The sequence below is a fragment of the Scyliorhinus torazame genome, chromosome 1 (assembly GCF_047496885.1).
Source record: "Scyliorhinus torazame isolate Kashiwa2021f chromosome 1, sScyTor2.1, whole genome shotgun sequence".
NCBI lineage: Eukaryota > Metazoa > Chordata > Chondrichthyes > Carcharhiniformes > Scyliorhinidae > Scyliorhinus > Scyliorhinus torazame.
Genome location: NC_092707.1, coordinates 206,637,080 through 206,658,433, shown reverse-complemented (window position 1 = coordinate 206,658,433; position 21,354 = coordinate 206,637,080).

Below are 21,354 nucleotides of genomic sequence, written 5' to 3'. Positions count from 1 at the left end.
CCAAATGATTGTTGCCACAGTAACCACCCTCTGGTTTAGTTTGTTAGCTCAAATCTAGATGGCGCAGCAGATGGCCACAGGATGAAGGCACCATGATTAATGCTGCTACACTGGCCTTGACATGCATTCGATGCTGCATACCATTTTCAAACCAGTTAGACGCTGAGGGAGTGAAATCCCTCCTGATTATGGTGCAGCTCAGAATTGGCATGTGCTGCCTACCAAGTGCCACACCACCAGAGACATCCTGCACCATAATGATGTCTGAAATTCTGGTGATGTTTGCGTTCTGTGCCTGATTATCTCTGGCAAGAAGTAATGAAATCTATTCAGCTGTCCTGAAATACTTGGTGACATCCCATACACAACAATGGTTGACAGATTGTGACATGTTACAAATGTCAACTGCTCCAGCCTGGAAGGAATCAGATGCATAAAGATTCCTGGTTATCTTCACGACAACTGGTAATGACATATTCTTCGTCCAGCTCTGAGGGTGCAGAAATGGCTGCTGCAAACATTAGAATTTAGTCAGGAAGCAATGTCTGACTCACTGTCCATCACCGAGATTCACTGAATATCTTGGACAGATATGGATTCTTATTGATGGCCCATCTCCCTTCTCTCCTCCATCTTCCAGAAGCTTGTCCTGTTCTATGTTACCTTTGTTCATTATCTTGGTCATAATTTCAGCCAAAGTGATGCATACTGCTGCACCCATGTCTGGTAGTAAGTGGTCAATGCAAAATCTTTTGAAATCAGGACGATGTTCTTCAGTACATACCCTGGGCGTTATCCAGGTCTTGCTCCATGCCCATCTGCAGCAAGATCTGGACTACATTCAGGCTTGGACTGATAAATGGCAAGAAACATTTGCACCACATAAGTACCAGGCAATGACCATCTCCAATAAGAGACAATCTAACAATCTACCCTTGATATTCAATGTCAATTCCACTGCTGGATCCCCCACTCTTAACGTAGATCCATAGAATAGAATCATAGAATCTCTACAGTATGGAAGGAGATTATTCGGTCCATCGAGTCTGCACCAACTCTCCGAAAGAGCACCCTATCTAGATCCATTCCCGCACCCTATCCCTGTAACCCTACCTAACCTGTACATTCCTAGACAATAAGAGTCAATTTTATCATGGCCAATGCATCTAACCTGCACATCTTTGGACTGTGGTAGGAAACCGGAGCACCCGGAGGAAACCCACGCAGACACGGGGGTTATCCTGGGGGTTACCTTTGACCAGAAACTGAATTCGTCAAGCCTGATAAATACTGTGGCCACAAGAGCAAATCAGAGACTGGGCATTCTGCTGCGAGTGACAAACCTCCTGATTCGTCAAAGTCTGTCCACCATCTACTTGGCACAAGTCAGGCTTGTGACAGAATACTCCCCACTTACCTTCCTCAACTCTCAAGAAACTTGGCACTATCCAGAACAAAACAGCCTACTTGATTGATACCCCATCCAGCAGCTTAAGCATTCACTGCCTCCACCACAGATGCATGTTGGCAGTAGAATGAACCAGCTACAAATTGCACAGCGGCAATTCACAAAGTCCCCTTTACAGCACCTCCCAAACCCGCGACCGTCATCACCTAGGAGGATAAGGGCAGCAGATTTGAACAAAAACACCCGCAGGTTCCCACCATCCTGACTTGGAAATATATCACTGTTCGTGAATGGTGGGTCAAACCCCTGAAACTCCCCCTCGGGCAGCAGTGGCTGTACATGCACCAGGTGGTCTGCAGCGGTTCAAGAAGGCAATCACCACCATCTTCTCAAAGGCAATTAGGGATGGGCAACAGATGTTGGCAGAGCCAGCGGCACCCACATCCCACACCAGACCTCAGGCACTGTAAATAACTCTGAATATCAAACCCTTCTCAAATCAAAGCAGAAACCAGTAGAAATCAATCAGCATCTAACTTGAAAGTAGCTGATGCTCCTTTTAAATAGTGCTGCTGGTGGGACTTCTTGGTGCTGCTGAATACACGTTCAACTGTGGGTGGAAGAGAGGCAGCCTTAGCTGGATCGCTGAGTTCCAAAATGACAGCATGGCGTCAAATCAATTTTACAAGCTCATTGATGTCAAAGAAACAGATGAAATAGGAACAGCAGTAGGCCATTCAGCCCCTTTAGCCTGCTCCAGCATTCAATAACTTTATGGCTGATCTGTTTGTGTTTCGAATTCCAAATTCCCATTGACCCCTTGTAACCTTTGATTCCCATGCCCAACAAAAATCTATCTACCTCCACTTCAAAAGTATTCAGTGAACCTTCTTCCATCGCCTTCTGAGTCAGAGAGTTCCAAAGTCACACAACCTGAGAGAAAGAAAGTCTCCACATCCCTGTCCTAAAAAGGTGTCCCTTAATGTTAAAACAGTGGGCCCTAGCTCACCTACAAGAGGAAACATTATTTCCACGTCCACCTTGTCAAGGCCATTCAGGATCTTATACACTTTAATCAAGTCACCCCTCTCTTCTAAACGGCAGTGGAAACAAATCCAGCCTTTCCAAACTATCCTCATAAGACCACCTGCTCATTCCAGGTATTAATCTAGTGGAGCTCCTCTGAACCAATTTCAACGCATTTACATCCTTCCTTAAATAAGGAGAGCAAAACTGCAGACATCATTCGAGATGTGGTCTCACCAATGCCATGTATAACTGAAGCAGAACATCCTTACATTTATATTCAATTCCTCTCATAATGAAGCACAGCATTCCATTAGACTTCTTGATTATGTGCTGCACCTGCACACTAACTGTTAGTGACTCATGACGGGACCACTAAGATCGCCCTGCACCTCGGAATTCTGCAGTCATTCTCCATTTAAATAATCCTCTGATGTTTTTTATTCTTCCTGCCAAAGTGAACAACTTCACACTTTCCCATGTGATACTCTGTCTGACAGATTTTTGCCCACCTACTCAACCTATCCATATCCATCTGCAAATTACTTATGTCTCCTTCACAACATAATTTCCTACCTATCTTTGTGTCATTTGCAAATGTAACTACCATGCTATTGCTCGCCCCAATGGGACTCCACTCACCACATCCTGCCAATCAGACAAGGACCCATTTATGTATGCTCTCTGTTTCCTGTCAGACAGCCAGTCTTCATAGAATCATAGAATCCGTACAGTGCAGAAGGAGACCATTCAGCCCATCGGGTCTACACCGACCCTCTGAAAGAGCACCCTACCTAGATGCACACCCCACCCTATCCCCGCAGCCCCATAACAACACCTAATCTTTGGACACGATGGGGCAATTTAGTATGGCCAATTCACATAACCTGCACATAGAACATAGAACAGTACAGCACAGTACAGACCCTTCAGCCCATGATGTTGTGCCGACCATTTATCCTAATCTAAGATCAACCTAACCTACACCCCTTCAATTTACTGCTGTCCATGTGCCTGTCTAAGAGTCGCTAAAATGTTCCTAATGTCTCTGACTCCACCATCTCTGTTGGCAGTGCATTCCACACACTCACCACTCTCTGTGTAAAGAACCTACCTCTGACATCTCCCCTATACCTTCCTCCAATCACCTTAAAATTATATCCCCTCGTGACAGCTATTTACACCCTGGAAAAGTCTGGCATCCACTCTATCCATGCCTCTCATGACCTTGTACTCCTCTATCAAATCACCTCTCTTCCTTCTTTGCTCCAGTGAGAAAAGCCCTAGCTTCCTCAACCTTTCTTCATAAGACATGCCCTCCAGTCCAGGCAGCATCCTGGTAAATCTCCTTTGTACCCTCTCCAAAACATCCACATTCTTCCTGTAATGAGGCGACCAGAACTGGACACAATATTCCAAGTGTGGTCTAACTAGAGTTTTATAAAGCTGCAGCAAAACCTCGCGGCTCTTAAACTCAATCCCCCTGTTAATGAAAGCCAACACACCATATGCCTTCTTGACAACCCTATCAATCTGGGTGGCAACTTTGAGGGATCTATGTACGTGGACCCCAAGATCCCTCTGTTCCTCCACACTTCCAAGAATCCTGCCTTTAACCCTATATTCAGCATTCAAATTCGACCTTCCAAAATGAATCACTTCACATTTATCAAGGTTGAACTCCATCTGCCACTTCTCAGCCCAGCTCTGCATCCTGCCAATGTCCTGTTGTAACCTGCAACAACCCTCAACACTTTTTACAACTCCACCAACCTTCGTGTCATCGGCAAACTTACTAACCTACCCTTCCACTTCCTTATCCAAGTCATTTATAAAAACCACAAAGAGCAGAGGTCCCAGAACAGATCCTTGCGGGACACCACTGGTCACCGACCTCCAGGCAGAATACTTTCCATCCACTACCACTCGCTGTCTTCTTTCGGCCAGCCAATTCTGTATCCAGACAGCCAAATTTCCCTGTATCCCATGCCCCCTAACTTTCTGAATGAACGTACCATTGGGAACCTTATCAAATGCCTTACTGAAATCCATATTCACCACATCCACTGCCCGACCTTCATCAATGTGTCTCGTCACATCCTCAAAGAATTCAGTGAGGCTTGTGAGGCATGACCTGCCCCTCACAAAGCCATGCTGACTATCTTTAATCAAACTATGTTTTTCTAAATAATCATAAATCCTATCTCTCAGAATCCTTTCCAATATTTTGCTCACCACAGACGTAAGACTGATGGGTCTGTAATTCCCAGGGATTTCCCTATTCCCTTTCTTGAACAGGGGAACAACATTCGCATTCCTCAAATCATCAAGTACTCCAGTGGAGAATGAGGATGCAAAGATCATCGCCACCGGCGCAGCGATCGTATCTTTCGACTGTGGGAGGAAACCGGAGTACCCGAAGGAATCCCACACAGACGCGGGGAGAAAGTGCAACTCCACACCACTGTCTTCTTTTATTCATGCTAATATTTCACCTCCTCCACCGTGGCCTTTTATTTTCTGCAATAAACTTTTCTGTGGCACCTTATCAACTGCCTTCAGGAAATTCAAGTACAGTACATCCACAGGCTCCTTTATCCAGAACACATGTTAATCCTTCAAAGGACTCCAATGAATTGGTTAAACATGATTTTCCGTTCACAAAACTGCAGACGCTTTCCAATGATCTTAAATTTTTCTAAGTGCCCAGCTATAACCTCCTGGATGATCTATTCAAACACCTCCCCCCCCCACCCCATTACAGATGTCAGGCTAACTAGCCTATAGTTTCTTGTTTTCTATCTCCCTCCCTTCTTAAAAAATGGATTATGTTTGTTACTTTTCAACTGATGGCACCTTTCAAGAATCTGGTGAATTTTGGAAAATTAACACCACCGCAGCTCCTGCCTCAATAGCCACCTTTTTTAAGATCCTAGGATGAAGTCCATCAGGACTCAGAGACTGTCAGCCCACCACTCCATCAGTTTGCTCAGTACTGCTTCCCTACTGATTGTTCACTGAGTTCCCCTCTCCATTCCATCTACGATTAACAGCTATTACTGGAATGTTTATTGTAGCCTCTATAGTGAAGCAAAAATGTGTTCATTTCATCCACTATTCCTTCAGTAATGCGTGGGGAGTCCACAGCGAGTAAAGATATTTATGAGAATGACATGAGGCAGGGTTAAACATCACTGGATACCCTCTCCTTTGCTGGTCAGTTCCACACTGGCTGACCTTTTATACAGGTACAGATAAGCTACCCCGTCTATACCGAGGGATCTTGTTGTCCCTAAGGAGCACAGGGAAACAACCAAACCCACAACATAGCTGTAGCGATACGGTAGCCCAGGGCGGCATGGTAGTGTAGTGTTAGCACTATTGCTTCACAGCGCCAGGGTCCCAGGTTCGATTCCCGGCTTGGGTCACTGTCTGTGTGGAGTCTTCCCGTTCTCCCTGTGTCTGTGTGGTTTTCCTCCGGCTGCTCCGGTTTCGTCCCACAGTCCAAAAATGTGCAGATTAGATGGTTTGGCTATTCTAAGTTGCCCTTAATGTCCAAAATGGTTAGGTTGCGTTACGGGGTACGGTGGAGCTGTGGGCTTAAGTAGGGTGCTCTTTCCAAGGGCTGGTGCAGACTCGATGGGCCGAATGGCCTCCACCTGCACTGTAAATTCTATGTAAATCTATGCATGTTCCATGCTGGTTATTGCATTCCTCCCCCACAAAGTCCAAAGTCTCATTCAAAGGGTGATGAGGAGGCGAAGACAACAAAGAAGAAGAAAAATCCAAGGAAGACGAACAGGAAGGAACAGGTGCAGTACTCGCACAGCCGGATGACAAAAGTGTTCTTGCTCCAGTACGGTGCCATAGAATAGAGGAGCAGGACCAGTGGGTGCATAACTCGCCTGTGATTACATCTGGCCTGACACCCCACACATCACACAGGGGGCGGAGTCGCCATTAGCCAAGCCTGGGGACGGTGTGCAACACGGTGCCTGACCCATCAATCCAAGGCCCAAATCGTCGTGGCGCTCTTTCCAAGCCACGGAGGGACCTCGTGGGGGGGGGCGGGGGGCGATGCCATACAACATTCAGCTCCATATCCCGTATCACCACAATGCCCCATGTAGCACTATCTTGAATAAGGGAGATTTGCAGCGCCTACCGAAATGCGAGGGAGCTGTTGTCCAGAAGTTTCTTGGGGTTTTTTTTGTTTTTATTATAGCTGTCCCTGTTGCTCAAAGAAAAAGCTAGCTGGGTTCTGTGAATTTTGCACCAGGTTTAGCCTGCGCATTTGGAATGTGTCAGACATTTCACCATAACTGGTGTGTGCAATGTCCTAGTTATTTCATAGTATTCTCCAAATGTACTTCGCAGATGAGCAAAGTCCCGCCCGTAAGAGATCTGAACGAATGGTGTCACATCGGATCCCAATTTGTCATCTCCTGCAGTGAACAACCTTTATGCGTCCTTATTTGCAAGGCTTCCAGCCACACGGTAACATCCGTCACGCTTTTCAAATGTCACTGTTGTTCATCCCGCAGACCAATTGGCCATGAAGCATGTCAGCCAATATAATGCCGGACTCACAAAACTCGGCGCTGTCCCGAAGTCCGGCAGCAACGCGGCAACGGACTCCCCAGTGAACCGCTCTGGTATCGAACCTGCATCGCTAAACAGTGTTAGGCAGAGTTGGGTCAAAATGTTGCGCCAGCAATGATGGAAAAGCGAGGCTCGGACCACTCCAAATGTATGCATTCCACAGGCCAGCAGCAGAACCTCGGCCCAGCGCTCATTTTCTGTGACATTACTGGCTCTGAAAAAGCATTTGCTCTGCGCACCGATTGCAGGTGACCATACTGGGTCAAAAGCATCTAACCGCCCAAACAGGAACAACGTAAACTAACCAACACCGTACCATAGACCAAAATAAAACTTTTGGGAGGTGGCTCAGCTGCAAAAGTTACACGTCGACAGCTCCAGTTTTACCCTCATCGCCTGTTTAATAAGGGGTGGGGAGTCCACAGCGAGTTTGAGTAAAGACATTTATTCGAACAACAGTATGTACATGAGGCCCGTTTAATCCTCACTGTGCACTTTCTCTCTTGTTGGTCAGTTCCACACTGGACGATCTGTTATACAGGTATGGATATGCTACCCCCCCCCCCCCCCCCCCCCCCCCGAGTCGGGGAACCCGTACTACCTGAGGAGCACGGTTAAACAACCATCCCCACACTGTATGTCCCCTGCTGGTTATTAAAATTTCCATATTATTTACTATTAGCTCGCCGCTCTCACTCTCTCCCGGCCCAACAGTCACTTTACTGACTTCTCACCTTTTTAAATCCCTGCAGAAACTCTAGCTTTATGTATTTATATTTCTAACCAGCTTCTGTTGATACTCTAATTTCTTTGTCCTGATTAACCTTTTAGCCATTCTCTGCTGTTCTTTACATTCTGACCTATCATCTGACCTGCCATGCATCTTTGCGCAGTTAAATGCTTTTCCTTAAGTGTGATGCTTTCCCTAACTTCTTTAGTGAATCACCAATAGAGTTTGCAATTCTACAATTCTGCATTCTTCCATAGGACACTGCCCTTACGTGTGTTAGGGCTCTCACCAAAATGGCGTGAACACCAGAAGCGGACACGCACACCGTGGATGCCATTTTGGAGGTAAGAACAGCCTGCAGAGCTGCAAGGCTGACTGCTAGGATGTCAAAATTACGGTCCCTCTTTCAGATGAGATGCCAAGCAAAGGTCATGTCCAGTTGCTTCGGTGAATGCATTTATTACAGCAATAATTAACGCTGAGTAGTGAGTTCTCCTGGTATTCTAGACCCGCCCCCCCCCCCCCCCCCCCCCCCCCCCCCGCAAGATGAAAGTTGCTAGGGTTTATGGTCAGCGAAATACAGCAGGTGCGAAGCATGTGGGTAGGTTCCATTTTCCCAGCCCGCTCCTGGTGCTAATTGTCTCAAAATAGTGTTGGCAACCTAACCATCCCATTACAGAGGCAATACAGCTGACACCATTCTGACCTACTGACAGGTGGGCAGGTACCTACATATTCGAGACAATAAACCCCTCTTAAATTAGAAATCTGCACCTTATGATTCGAAGAAGACACCGATTCCCACTTTAGCTTGGAGCTGTTACTTGACCTGTTTCTAGATACTGTAGTGGAGCGAGTAGGCAGCATGCCGGGGGCGGGGGGGGGGGGGGGGGGGGGGGGGGGCGCAGTGGAGGAGCAATGTTTAGGATCAATGCCCACATTAAAATCAGGTTTAGATCAAGATAGCAATGGAATTTCCAAGGACAATCAGATATGAATGTAAAAGATTTCATGTTAAACCAAGCTCCAAGGGCAGCTACTGTTGTCATTACACATCACTGCCACGCAGAACGAATGTTTCCATAATACAGAGCAGTGTATGTTCCTGGAGAAGAGTGAAATCTATGCGCACTGTAACAGTGAGTCCTGTACTCACTGACAGAGGGTACAGACTACGTGCAGCACCTTTAGTTTCGGTGGATCTCACTTTTGAGACCTTCTGACAACTGAGGCTAAAAACAGTAAAAAAAATGAAAGCATTTTCAGTAACCTTGAAGTGCCTGGAGCCACGGAGATGACAGGTTTGGTATTTAATGGATGCAGGTGTCCTTCAACGTGATAGGTTTCTGTCAGTGTGAACTGGCTGATTAAATTCCAAAAGTCATATAAAGGCTGTATTGGACACTTCGGTCTAATATTGTGATATTGCTGACATTGGTGCACTGTCCTCTAAATACAAGCTCTCATTACTTGAGCAGATATGTCAGGCCAGCTGTCAAATGTAAGAAAATAATGGTTGTGGAATGCATGTACTTCTGAAGACCAGAGTTTGATTAACTGGCACAATGACGGCTTGGAGTGTAAATCCATCAAAACGACACAGTTCTTTGTCTGAGGGACAGACTGTTTTTAATATTTACACTTCAGAAAACAACAGTTTGACAAACTGCCTGACGAACATTATCCACATTCATCAAATGAACAATCCTTTAATATAGCTCATTGCGTAAGCAGGCTCACCTCTGTGTACAGTCTCGGGGCGGCAGCAAACCCTGGTCATTGCATCACAAGAGCATCAAATGTGAGAGTGAAAGAGGTCGGTGTGTGCAGCCATGTAGCTGACATAATATGGGCTTTGTGGTATAATAATGGTGCCTGTAATTCCTTGGTGACGTATGTAAGCTGCCTCTGGTTCACTGGTGACATGATGGGGCTGTACCTGCTTTCAAGCTGAAGCCATGAGGTGATTTTCATTCCATTCTGCTGATTCAATCCATGTACAATGAGGCTGAATCCAGCTCCATTCTGATATGACGAGAACACATCAGGGAGCAGGATCTGCATGTGCCTGCTCCGCCATTCAATATGTCTGGCCTTCAATTCTGACTCCACTTTCCTACCCGCTCCCTTGATTCCCTGAACAGTCAAAATCACTCGAATCAATTTTTTCTTTGTTCTTTAAGATTGTAGTTTAGGCGGGCAGCATGGTCGGCACAGACTTGGAGGGCCGAAGGGCCTCTTCCTGTGCTGTACTTTTCTTTGTTCTTTGTTCATGGTGAGGTGGCTGGCTCGCTGGTGATATGAGGGATATATATAAATTTCTTTAGTGATTTTATCGGTGTCCCTGGTTCAATTGTGATGTTGGACATTTACCTAGTACCCTTGCTTTACAAATCTGGGGCGAAATTCTCCCCAAATGGCGCGATGTCCGCCGACTGGCGCCCAAAACGGCACCAATCAGACGGGCATCGCGCCGCCCCAAAGGTGCGGAATGCTCCGCATCTTTGGGGGCCGAGCCCCAACATTGAGGGGCTAGGCCGGCGCCGGAGGGATTTCCGCCCCGCCAGCTGGCGGAAACGGCGTTTGTTGCCCCTCCAGCTGGCGCGGAAATGACATGTCGGGGCGGCGCATGTGCGGGAGCATCAGCGGCCGCTGACAGTTTCCCGCGCATGCGCAGTGGGGAGAGTCTCTTCCGCCTCCGCCATGGTGGAGGCCGTGGCGGAGGCGGAAGGGAAAGAGTGCCACCACGGCACAGGCCCGCCCGCGGATCGGTGGGCCCCGATCGCGGACCAGACCACCGTGGGGACACCCCCCGGGGTCAGATCGCCCCAGGACCCCGGAGCCCGCCCACGCCGCCTTGTCCCGCCGGTAAATACCTACTTTAATTTACGCCGGCGGGACAGGCAATTTCTCGGCGGGACTTCGGCCCATCCGGGCCGGAGAATCGAGCGGGGGGGCCCGCCAACCGTCGCGGCCCGATTCCCGCCCCCGCCGAATATCCGGTACCGGAGACTTTGGCAACCGGAGGGGGCGGGATTCACAGCGGCCAACGGCCATTCTCCAACCCGCTGGGGGGGTCGGAGAATGACGCCCCTGATTCCCTATTTCCTGCTTATTTCTTCTTGGTTATATTGTCAAAATAGGCTTAGTAATAGCAGGTGTCTGTCTGGTTTGCTGGGGATGTAATAGGGGCGTAGCTGTTGCACACATGGCATGTACTGGTTACGTGATTGTCATTGTATAATATGGATGTACTGTTTCTAAGTTTATGTTTTGTTGATGTTATTAATAATTTTACAGGTTTTTAATGCTTTTCATGATGATTACAACTTTTTGGTTGAGCCTCAGTGCTCCTGGCCCTACCCAGAGGTGGACTCCAGGGATAGCTTGCACTGGCCAATGTGTATTTATCATTCACACAATGTAGACTTCACTGGCTAGGCCAGCGATTATTGCCCATTTCCAATTGCCCTTATAATAATCGCTTATTGTCACAAGTAGGCTTCAATGAAGTTACTGTGCCCCTAGTCGCCACATTCCGGCGCCTGTTCAGAGAGGCCAGTACGGGAATGGAACCTGCGCTGCTGCCTTGTTCTGCATTACAAGCCAGCTGTTTAGCGCACTGAGCTAAACCAGCCCCTTGAGAGGGTGGTGGTGAACTGCTGCAATCCACATGTTGCAGGTACACCCACAGTGCTTTTAGGGAGGGATTTCCAGGATTTTGATTCAGCGACAGAAACAATGATATAAAGGGTGGCCTGGTAGCACAGTGGTTAGCACTGTTGCCTCACAACTCCAGGATCCCAGATTCGATTCCTGGCTTGGGTCACTGTCTGTGCGGAGTCTGCAAATCCTCCCACTGTGTGCGTGGGTTTCCTCTGGGTGCTCCGGTTTCCTCCCACAGTCCAAAGATGGGCAGGTTAGGTGGATTGGTTATGCTAAATTGCCCTTCGTGTCGAAAAAGGTTAGGTGGGGTTACTGGGTTACAGGGATAGGGTGGAGCTGTGGGCTTAAGTAGGGTGCTCTTTCCAAGGACTGGTGCAGAATCAATGGGCCGAATTGCCTCCTTCTGCACTGTAAATTCTATGATTCTATATTTCCAAGTCAGGGCGAAGTGTGACTTGGAGGGGAAATTATAGGTGTTGGTGTTCCCATGCATCTGCTGCCTTTGTCCTTTAGACGATAGAGGTCACAGGTTTGGAAGGTGTTGTCAAAGGAGACTTGGCGAGTTACTGCAGTGCATCTTGTAGATTGTACACACGGCTGCCACTGTGCGCCATGGTGGGGAGAGTGAATGCTAGAGTGGTTCAGTGAGTGAGACTATGTCAGACTGTTGTATTTGTTATGGACAGGAAGGGTTTTAATTTAAACAGCCCTAATTTCCCCTCTAACCATCCAACCGTAAACAGAAAGGTGTTTTGACTTCGCTCCATCCCCCCTTTATAAGCAACGGCATATTTCCCAACCCCTCAGTTTGATGTGATCCAGTTTCTATTGATAACAGCAAACACAAAATCGGGTGAACTCAGATAGTTAGTTTATTTGCACACACTAATCCCATGTTGCCACGCAGCCCGTGGTACATTCAAGCATTGAAAGATAGAGAAAAGAATGAAGCACATTGCAAAGAACGCAGACCAACAAAGAATTGAGTCCAGCATCCAAAGCCAAAGTCCAATGTTGTTTTCTTTCACTGAGTCAGCAAGCTTAAGTCTGATGCTGGATAATACACTCTTCTTGTGGCGATGACTTCCACGATGGGACAATCACGTAAAGATTAATTAGCCTTATGGCATTTATACAGACATTCAGAAGTTCCTGTAAAAAGAGTGTCACTGGGAGCCTGGTATTCCAACCTGGACAAAGTCCTTTCTCTGCTGATGTCTGCTGGATAGAAAGTGGCAGTGTGAGTTTTACAGCACAGCCAGCAGGTCAAGGTCAAGGGAGAGGTGTGATGACAACCCGCTGTGTGCCAGTGCTCCTCAATCTATGCCATTGACTGACCCCCATCTGTCTGCTGAGTGCTCTCGCTCACACCCATCACCGGTACGTGGTCCAGAGGAGCCCAGGACCCCCAGGACCGGGCAGATGGGGCATGGGATTGGTGCTTGGTCCGCATTGTGGAGAAAAGTGCCAGAGGTGTCATTTTGGTCGAGGTCAACAGATTGGGAGTGTCCCGATGGTGCTGCCCCACTCACCCCACCCCTCCCAGGCACCCCCTTACCCTGTACGTCCCAATTACCTCCTACCCCCCCCCCCCCCCCACACACACACACACACACTCCGAGTGCCCTCTCAGTGATCCTTGACATGCTTAGCCTTCTGTGCTCTACTACCACGTCTAAGTATGGCCCCAGATGCAAATCAGAGGTGACGACAGCCTGCTGTTGACCGCATCCCTTGGCCTTCGATGCCCATGGCAGGCATCCTATGGGGGCTCTGGGGCCCCGGTGCTCTTAGCCTGCCATGCCGCACTGTACCTGGTGCTGACTGCGAAACGCGCCATTGTCAGAGGGGGGTGGAACTCAGGGGAGCTGGTTGCCGCCATCACCATTCCGAAGTATGGCTCCGGGTTGACACCCAGTGCCCCCAGCTCCCGGTCGGTGTCCATAAGGCCCTGGATTTATCTCTGGATAGAGGGGCAGCTGGATCGAGACCAGTCTGCCCCTGCCTCATCTGACTCTGCCAGCACTGGCGGCTGTGCAATGTCTGCAGATAGTGTCGACGTCCACGGCGATGCCCCTCAGTGACTGGGATGTGCTCTGGAGCACCTCTTCTATGCCCACCTGAGACTGATGCATGTTCCACAGTACCTTGGCTATGCCCACCTGGGACTGGGACATGCTCCGCGTTGTCTCATGAAGGTCCCCTTAGTATAAGGTCACGCTCTCCTGGGACATGCAGTCGAGGCGCTCAGCCATAGCCTTCACCGACTGAACCACGCCTTGGACACTTCCACTCAAGCCGCCAACGTCGTGCACCAGGCTCTCCACTGCCGTCGCCACCCTAGCAGTGTTGGCCTCGGTGCCAAGCATTGCCGTTGCCATTTCCTGTGTCCCTAGCCTCTGGGACTCCTCCAATTGGCCATGGACCTGCTGGAGAGTTGTTGATATCCCCCTCTGAATTTCACGGCCACACCCTATCATCTGCAACAGCTCCGGGTAAACCTGGTCCAAGGCTCAGCATCTGACTGGGACCCAGCTGGGCCCTGGGACCAGCAGACCTCTGACTCCTGTCTTGCCTGGGCATTCCTGCCTCCAAGTGATGTAAATCTGCAACTGGGTGGTGCTCATCAGAATGTGTCCTAGATGCCTGTCCACTGCTGTCGCCCACTGAGGTGTGTGTCTCTGCGCTGGTGGAGGATGGGGATGACAGCTGTGCTGCAAACATTATGGTGGCATTCTCTTGGCAGGTAATCTGATGGAGGCCAGTGCACCCTCACCTCTGCGCCAACTTCAATAGTGGTCACTGCTCCACTGCTTGGTCCTCAGCCGACCATGATAGCCAGTGCCCGTTCCTCATAGGGAATGATGGCTCTGATGCCTGTCTGCACCCTCTCCCATCGGTTGTGGGTCAACTTCTCCTGTGCGGACACAAAGGGGGCATCGTTATCCACACGCATAGTTACTCGCATGGTGGGGGGGATTGGAGGTTGAGGGAGGGGACTTGGGGAGATGGGACGTATGGGAGAGATGGAGCATATGGGGTGAATGGGGAATGAGGGGAAGGATGGGGAGCATAGGACGATGGGGAGTATGGTGGTGTGGGCAGTATGGGAGGAGAGTATGTGGGGGTGGGGGGGGAGAGTCTGTAGAGGGGGGGTCAGGGGTTCAGTGCAAACTCACCCGAGCGATCTAGTGGAGTCACTGGCCTTCTTGCGGTGCTGGGTGCCAGTCCTCCTGGTCATGCTCCCCAAGCTGACTGCTGCTGCCACTTCCTCCCAGGCAACAGTGGCTGCCCTATGGCTGACTCTCTGTGACCCTTGGGGGAACAGGCATCCTGTCTGGCCTATTCCGCCTCCAACAGTCTAGCCAGGTCAGTCTCTCCAAATTGTGGAGCTGGTCATCTTAGTGTCTTGGTTGCGAGCTGTGTGGGGTTTAAGTGCTGCTCTCCCTTGTTGGCAGGGGACTGGCAAACGTGGTCGCAGCGAATCATCTGGTGGGCCCATGATTTACGGTGAGAAGCCCGTGGGGCCTCGTTAAGTGGACCAATTAACATTTTATAAACGCCGGACCGAGCGCTCACGACCACATTTAGAAACCTTTTGGTCAAATCGCACCTATTAAATGCAATGGTAGCCACCCTTCAAAATTCAATCGACTCTGGGAAGATTCTTGCAGATTGGAAGGGGGTAAATGTAAACCCACTGTTTCAGAAAGGGGGCAACTACAGACCTGTTGGCCTGTAAATGCTAGAACCTCCAATAAAGAATGTGATAACAGAACACTTAGAAAATAATGGTAGGATTGGGCAGAGCCAACATGGTATTATGAAATTGTGTTTAAAAAGCCTTTTTTGAGGATGCTAGCAGCAGAATAGATAAGGGGGAACCAGTAGATGTGACATATTTAGGTTTTCAGCAAGATTTTGATAATATTCCTACAAGAGGTTAAGTAAATAAAATGACAGCACATGGGATTGGGGAGAATGTGCTAGCATGGATTGAGAACCAGTTAACGGACAGAAAACAGAGAGTAGGGATAAGTGGGCATTCTCAGGTTGGCAGGCTATAACCAATGGGGTATTGCAAGGATTAGTGCTTGGGCCCCTGCTGTTCGCCATCTATATCTGTGATTTGGATGTGAGGATTAAAGGTAATATTTCCAAGTTTACTGATGACACAAAACTAGGTGAAACTGTGAGGAGAGTGCAAAAGTACTTCAAGGGAATTTGGAGAGGCTAAGCAAGTGGGCAAAAATTTGACAAGGAATACAATGCGGAGAAATGTGAGGCTATCCACTTTTGTAGGAAAAACAAAAACGCAGACGGCAGAATTCTCTCTGCCAGAAGCTAAATGCTGATGCCGGGGCTGAATCGGTGGTGTTCTATGACAGCAAAATTGGAGCCTTTCCCAGATCAATCCACCGGCCGTTAAGGGGTTAGCACCGGCGCCACGTGAAACACGACCAATTCCAATGAAAAATGGTGTCTGATTCGCCTGATTCGGGATTGGCACTCGATGGGCTGACAAGCTGCAGCCGCATAGAAGCACTTCACACCCCACACACACTCATCCCAGCCAACAAGATGGCAGCAAGATGGGCGGCACCATGATTCATTGATGCTGAACTGGTGACCCTGCTAGGTGCCGTGGAGGAGAGGCGGGCCACACTGTACGCCAGGGTGGGGAGGTGGTTGCCACCCGCTGCCGTGAACCAGGCCTGGGTGCAGGTGGGAGAGGGCGTGAGCGCCGTGGGCAACGCCGCTAGGACCGGCTAGCAACGCAAGAAGAAACTGCATGACCTCCTCAAGGAGGCCAGGGCGAGTCGGCAGCACTGTGCACCTGGCACGAACATCCCCGGCCACGCACCTGGAACACCCCCCCACCGGACGGCGACCAAAGCCCACCCTGCACCACCTGCCAGCGCTCATACCGGCTGCCATGGCCGCGAAGGCATCCAGCTACCCACCACCTGTGCTGCATGCGGCCGACTGCCTAACACTATAAGTTTTTGTCTCTTTCCTCCCCTCCCCGCCAGGAGAAGGCGGCCCCAAAACCGCCGTGAGCGGGAGAAGACTGCCTGCAGCCCCTCACAGCAGTAGAGCAGTCAGCCCTGGACTTGATCAGCAGGCACAGAGAGTGGGCAGTCACCGAGACAGAGGTCAGCATCAAGCAAGTGAGATCCCATTGGCACCACCCCTACCCTACACCTCCTCCACACTGCTCCTTCCACCACCAGCACCCCCACCAGCCACGCATCCTACACACAGAGCCCCCTCCACCCCCACAGGCCCCCTTCACCCACAGCAGCGCATCACCCCCCCCACACCCACTGTCCACCACTGCCCGCCATCTTGACCTGAGGTCCAATCATGCACCTTGCCTTGTGACTTGCAGGACCACCTGGCAATGACGCGGACCCTTCTGGTGTCCCGGACCCCAACCACAAGTCCAACCCTAGGAGGAGAGCTGTGAGGAGGAGGACACAGACACGGATGGGAGCCTTTGACCTGCAGCAGGAGACACCCCAGAGCACCAGTCTGGGATGACCCAGATTTGCTGTCACAGCTGTCTCCAACACCCTCCACCATCCCAGGGACACTCCCCTCAGCTGAGACTTTAGTGAAAAGGCTCCTGGGCAGTATTTGGTGCTCACCACGCACATGTCGCAGTCCAGCAGGTGAAGATAGGAACCACAAGAGGGTAGATGGGTGGAGGACGGCTGACCCCAGGGACTAGCTGCCATCTGGATGGGTTTCAGACTTCTGGAAAGGACGGTGGAGATACAGTCTCAGAGCCAGAGAATACACGAGGGGGCAACCATCCAGTGCCTGCAGGTGCAGTTGGAGGAGGCGAACCACCTGCAGGAGGAGGAGATAGTGCCAAACATACGTGCCATCCAGGTCAACACCACAACGGTGGTATCCACAGTGGAGGCCCTGGGGCGAAGATTTCGGCCATGGGTCAAAATGTCCAAGGCCTGGGGCTCTCTGTGCACCGGTGGACGAGGCCCAGGGCAGGGCTGCCCTCTCACAGGCGCTCCTGCACATTGCAGTGGCGCTCCTGAGCCATGACTGAGGGTGTCGGCGGCATTGCCCAGTCACTAGCTGATGTGGCACAGACCCAAAGGGAGGTGGCACAGTCACAGCGTGATATAGCGCAGTCCAAGAGGGAGGTGGTCCATTCCCTGTGCCCCATGGCCACGAGCATCGAGACTTTGGTCGGGGCAGGGGTGGAGTTTCAGGACAAGCAGCGCCAGCTGGGGGGCCTCAGGAGTTAACATTGCTTGCATCCCCATCCCATAGAGTGGCCTGAGCGCCATCGGAGGGATGAGGAGGTGAAGGGGCCCATGCCGGTGACTCCTGCAGGGGAGGTGCCGGAACACCACAGCAACTCGGACCCCTTCCCCTGTCACAGGCGCATCTGGTGGACAGCAGGCAGAACAGGACGGCACCACGCCACCTGGGACACCCGAGCAGCAGCCAGGCCCATCCAGACCCAGTGGCCCCACAAGACAGCTGCCAAAGGAGACCAGATCACAGGGTGGGAATCACAGCAGACCGCCTCCACTCCTGATATACCGCATGGGAATCCACCTAGACGTAGCATTAGGGCCCATAAGGCCAGAAAAGTAGACACCAATTAAGTTGGCATGGGTGCGGGGCACAGTGTAGCATGAGGGGCCAGGGCACCAACCGATATATATTTGCTCACATTCAACACCTGTGAACAATGTTATAAACTTCCTCGGTGCTCTGTCAGAAAGATGTGAGGGATGGGTTGGTCTGGACTGGCCACAGGGAGCGGGGGGTGGAGAGGGGAGAGGGATGGGTGGACGTTGTCATGATATGCAGACATGCAGATAATGATATCCAGACAGGCACAGACAGGCAGCTAATAAACACAGAGAACAGGACATGACCAATGAGCAGGCAGGACACTCAGGGGTGGGATCTGACTATAAAAGGCACGAGGCACTCACACTCCGCCTCTTTCCACTGATGAACATCTACAGAGTGAGTCAGGGTGTATTTACAGTATCACACCTCCAGCACGTGGCTAAGAGCTAGTCTGGTTCAGTCAGACAGAGTAACCACACTTAGGTTAGCAGAGAGTCAAACTCATAGAGAACTGTGCTAACTGTGCTACTGGTTCAATAAATCAGATTGAACTAACTTCAAGGTCTGGAGTATCTTTTGGTTAAAGCTGCATCCAGTTGCAGCTTGTGTTATCCCAGAGTACATAACACGACAGACGGTGGGGGTGGTCCTGGCCCAGAGATCCCAGTTCAGCCAGTGCTCACCGCTCCGGAGTCCCACCCCCCAGTCCCTCTTCCTCTGCCACCCAAGGATTCGATGGGACCATGTGATGGAATGTCCAACTCGTGTGGGCAGGGGTCAGACATTGTTTTTTTCATAAATTTATAGTACCCAATTCATTTTTTCCAACTAAGGGGCAATTTAGTGTGGCCAATTCACCTAGCCTGCACATCTTTTGGGTTGTGGGGGCGAAACCCACACAAAGGTAGGGAGAATGTGCAAACTCCACACGGACAGTGACCCAGAGCCGGGATCGAACCTGAGACCTCGGCGCCGTGAGGCTGCAGTGCTAACCCACTGCGCCACCGTGCTGCCCTCGGGTCAGACGCTGTTGAACACTACACAGCACCAGAGCATCATCCTCCATCCAATGGGCCAGATTCATTGTTACTTCCAACCCAGGGCCCGTACACCATAATGAAGAAGGTAGGGATCACGGAGGGGCTTGCAAGGGCTGGTTGGGTGTCTGGGGGGGGGGGGCGCAGGGAGAGTGTTTATGGGGATGGTGGCCAGCCGGGGGGCTGGGAGGGAGTGGGGGTGGGATGCGGTGTCCGTGCCACTGATCAGGCCCCCAGTCAGTGAACCTGGAGGCGCTTAGAGTGTCCAGTGTGCGTCGGCCCTGACGCACATGTTGTGTGGCCTCCCGTGCCTACTCGAGCCCCATGGCTACCCATCCTTGCCTCCCCTGCATCTTCCTCATTCTACGAGGACTGGCGTTCACCTCCCTCCTCCAGCACGTTGCCCACTGCTGCGCAATGTTGTGGAGGATGCAGCTGGCCACCACGATGTGGGTGACCCTCCTAGCGATATACTGGAAGGCCCCTCCAGAGTAATCTAGACACCTAATCCGCAGCTTCAGGATGCTGAAGCACCACTCGATCATGGCCCTGGTCACTGTACGGGCGTGTTGTATCGGGTCTCTGCATCGGTCGATAGGCGTCTTCAGCCACGGCCACAGTGGATAACCCCTGTCACACAGGAGACAACCCCGCACCCGGGGCTACGCCTCGAATAGGTCAGGATCCGTTGACTGTGCCAGGATGAAGGCATTGTGCACACTACCCGGGTATCGGGCGCGGACGTTCAGAATGCACAGCTCATGGTCACACACCAGCTGCACATTCATCGAGTGGAACCCCTTCTGGTTTGTGTAGAGCGCCCTGTCATGAGCCGGTGATCGTAGGGGATATGCATTCCGTCGATCACCCTCTGGACCTGGGTCATCTCAGCGATGACACCGAACCCCGCTGCCCAGGCACTCTGGTGGGCTCAGTCCACATTGAATTGTATTGTGGTGACCAGGAATATGGGGCCTCTGTGACGGCACGGATGCACCTGTGCACTGAGCTCTGTGAGTTTCTGGGCAGGTCCCGACTCGACGCCTGGAAGGGCGCCGGTGCATAAACATTACCTTGATGGCCACTGGGAGCAGTTGTCATCCCCCATTCCCCCGCGGTGCCAGGTGTGCCATGATCTGGCAGATATGTCGCCCAATCCCCCTACTCAGCCAGGGTCTTCGATGACATGCCCGATCTGGCAGGTCCTCGAATGACAGGTGCTGCCAGTATATGCAAGGCCTCATGCGGTGCCTTCTTTGCACCTCCTCCTCCTTGGCGTGTTGGATCGCCGGCTCCCCATCCCCACTGGCTGCTTCCTGTTCCTCTGGGGCTGCCTCCGCTGCTGCAGCATGTTCCTCGAGCAGCTCCAGCTCGCACAGCCTCATTGCATCCCCCAGGGCTATGACAATTAACGTCAAGGCCACCATTTTGGTTGACTTGTGGGCAGCACAGTAGCATAGTGGTTAGCACAATTGTTTATCAGCTCCAGGGTGCCAGGTTCGATTCCCGGCTTGGGTCAGTGTCTGTGCGGAGTCTGCACGCTGTCCCCGTGTGTGCATGGGTTTCCTCCAGGTGCTCCGGTTTCTTCCCACAGTCCAAAGCAGGAAAGAATTTAGCAAAGTCCAAAGATGTGCAGGTTAGGTGGATTGGCCATGCTAAATTGCCCTTAGTGTCCAAAATTGCCCTTAGTGTTGACTGGGGTTACTGATTTATGGGGATAGGGTGGAGGTGTGGGCTTGGATAGGGTGCCCTTTCCAAGAGCCAGTGCTCGATGGGCCGAATGGCCTCCTTCTGCACTGTAAATTCTATGAAAATCTATGAAATTCCGAAATCCTTGTCCAAAGGGGGTGAAAGACAGCATGGTGCATACCCCTGTGCCCAATCAGTCCACTGGGCTACATGATAGTCCTGCTCTGCACTCCACATGAACCCCTTCCACCTCCTCTATCCCACCCCTGGCCATTCCCCCTGGCACTCTGTCCACCGCACCCCTGGCCCAGTCGGTGCCCAGCACCATGGGGGCCACTGGTCCTTTTGCCTGTCCCTACCAGGGGTACCGTTGGCTGGCGCTGCCCAGATGTACGCTTCACAGCCCCCGTCTGACGCCCTCCTTCAGGGGCGATACCCTTGAGTGGGCCAGGTGGCGGCAGGTTTGAGGGTGGTTGATTGCGAGGGGGGCTGGAGTGCTGGTGTGGTGGGGGTGGAGTGGGGTCACCCACACAGCTGGTGTACATGATCAGGGGTCACAGAGGGTGGTCAGTGGGGTGCGC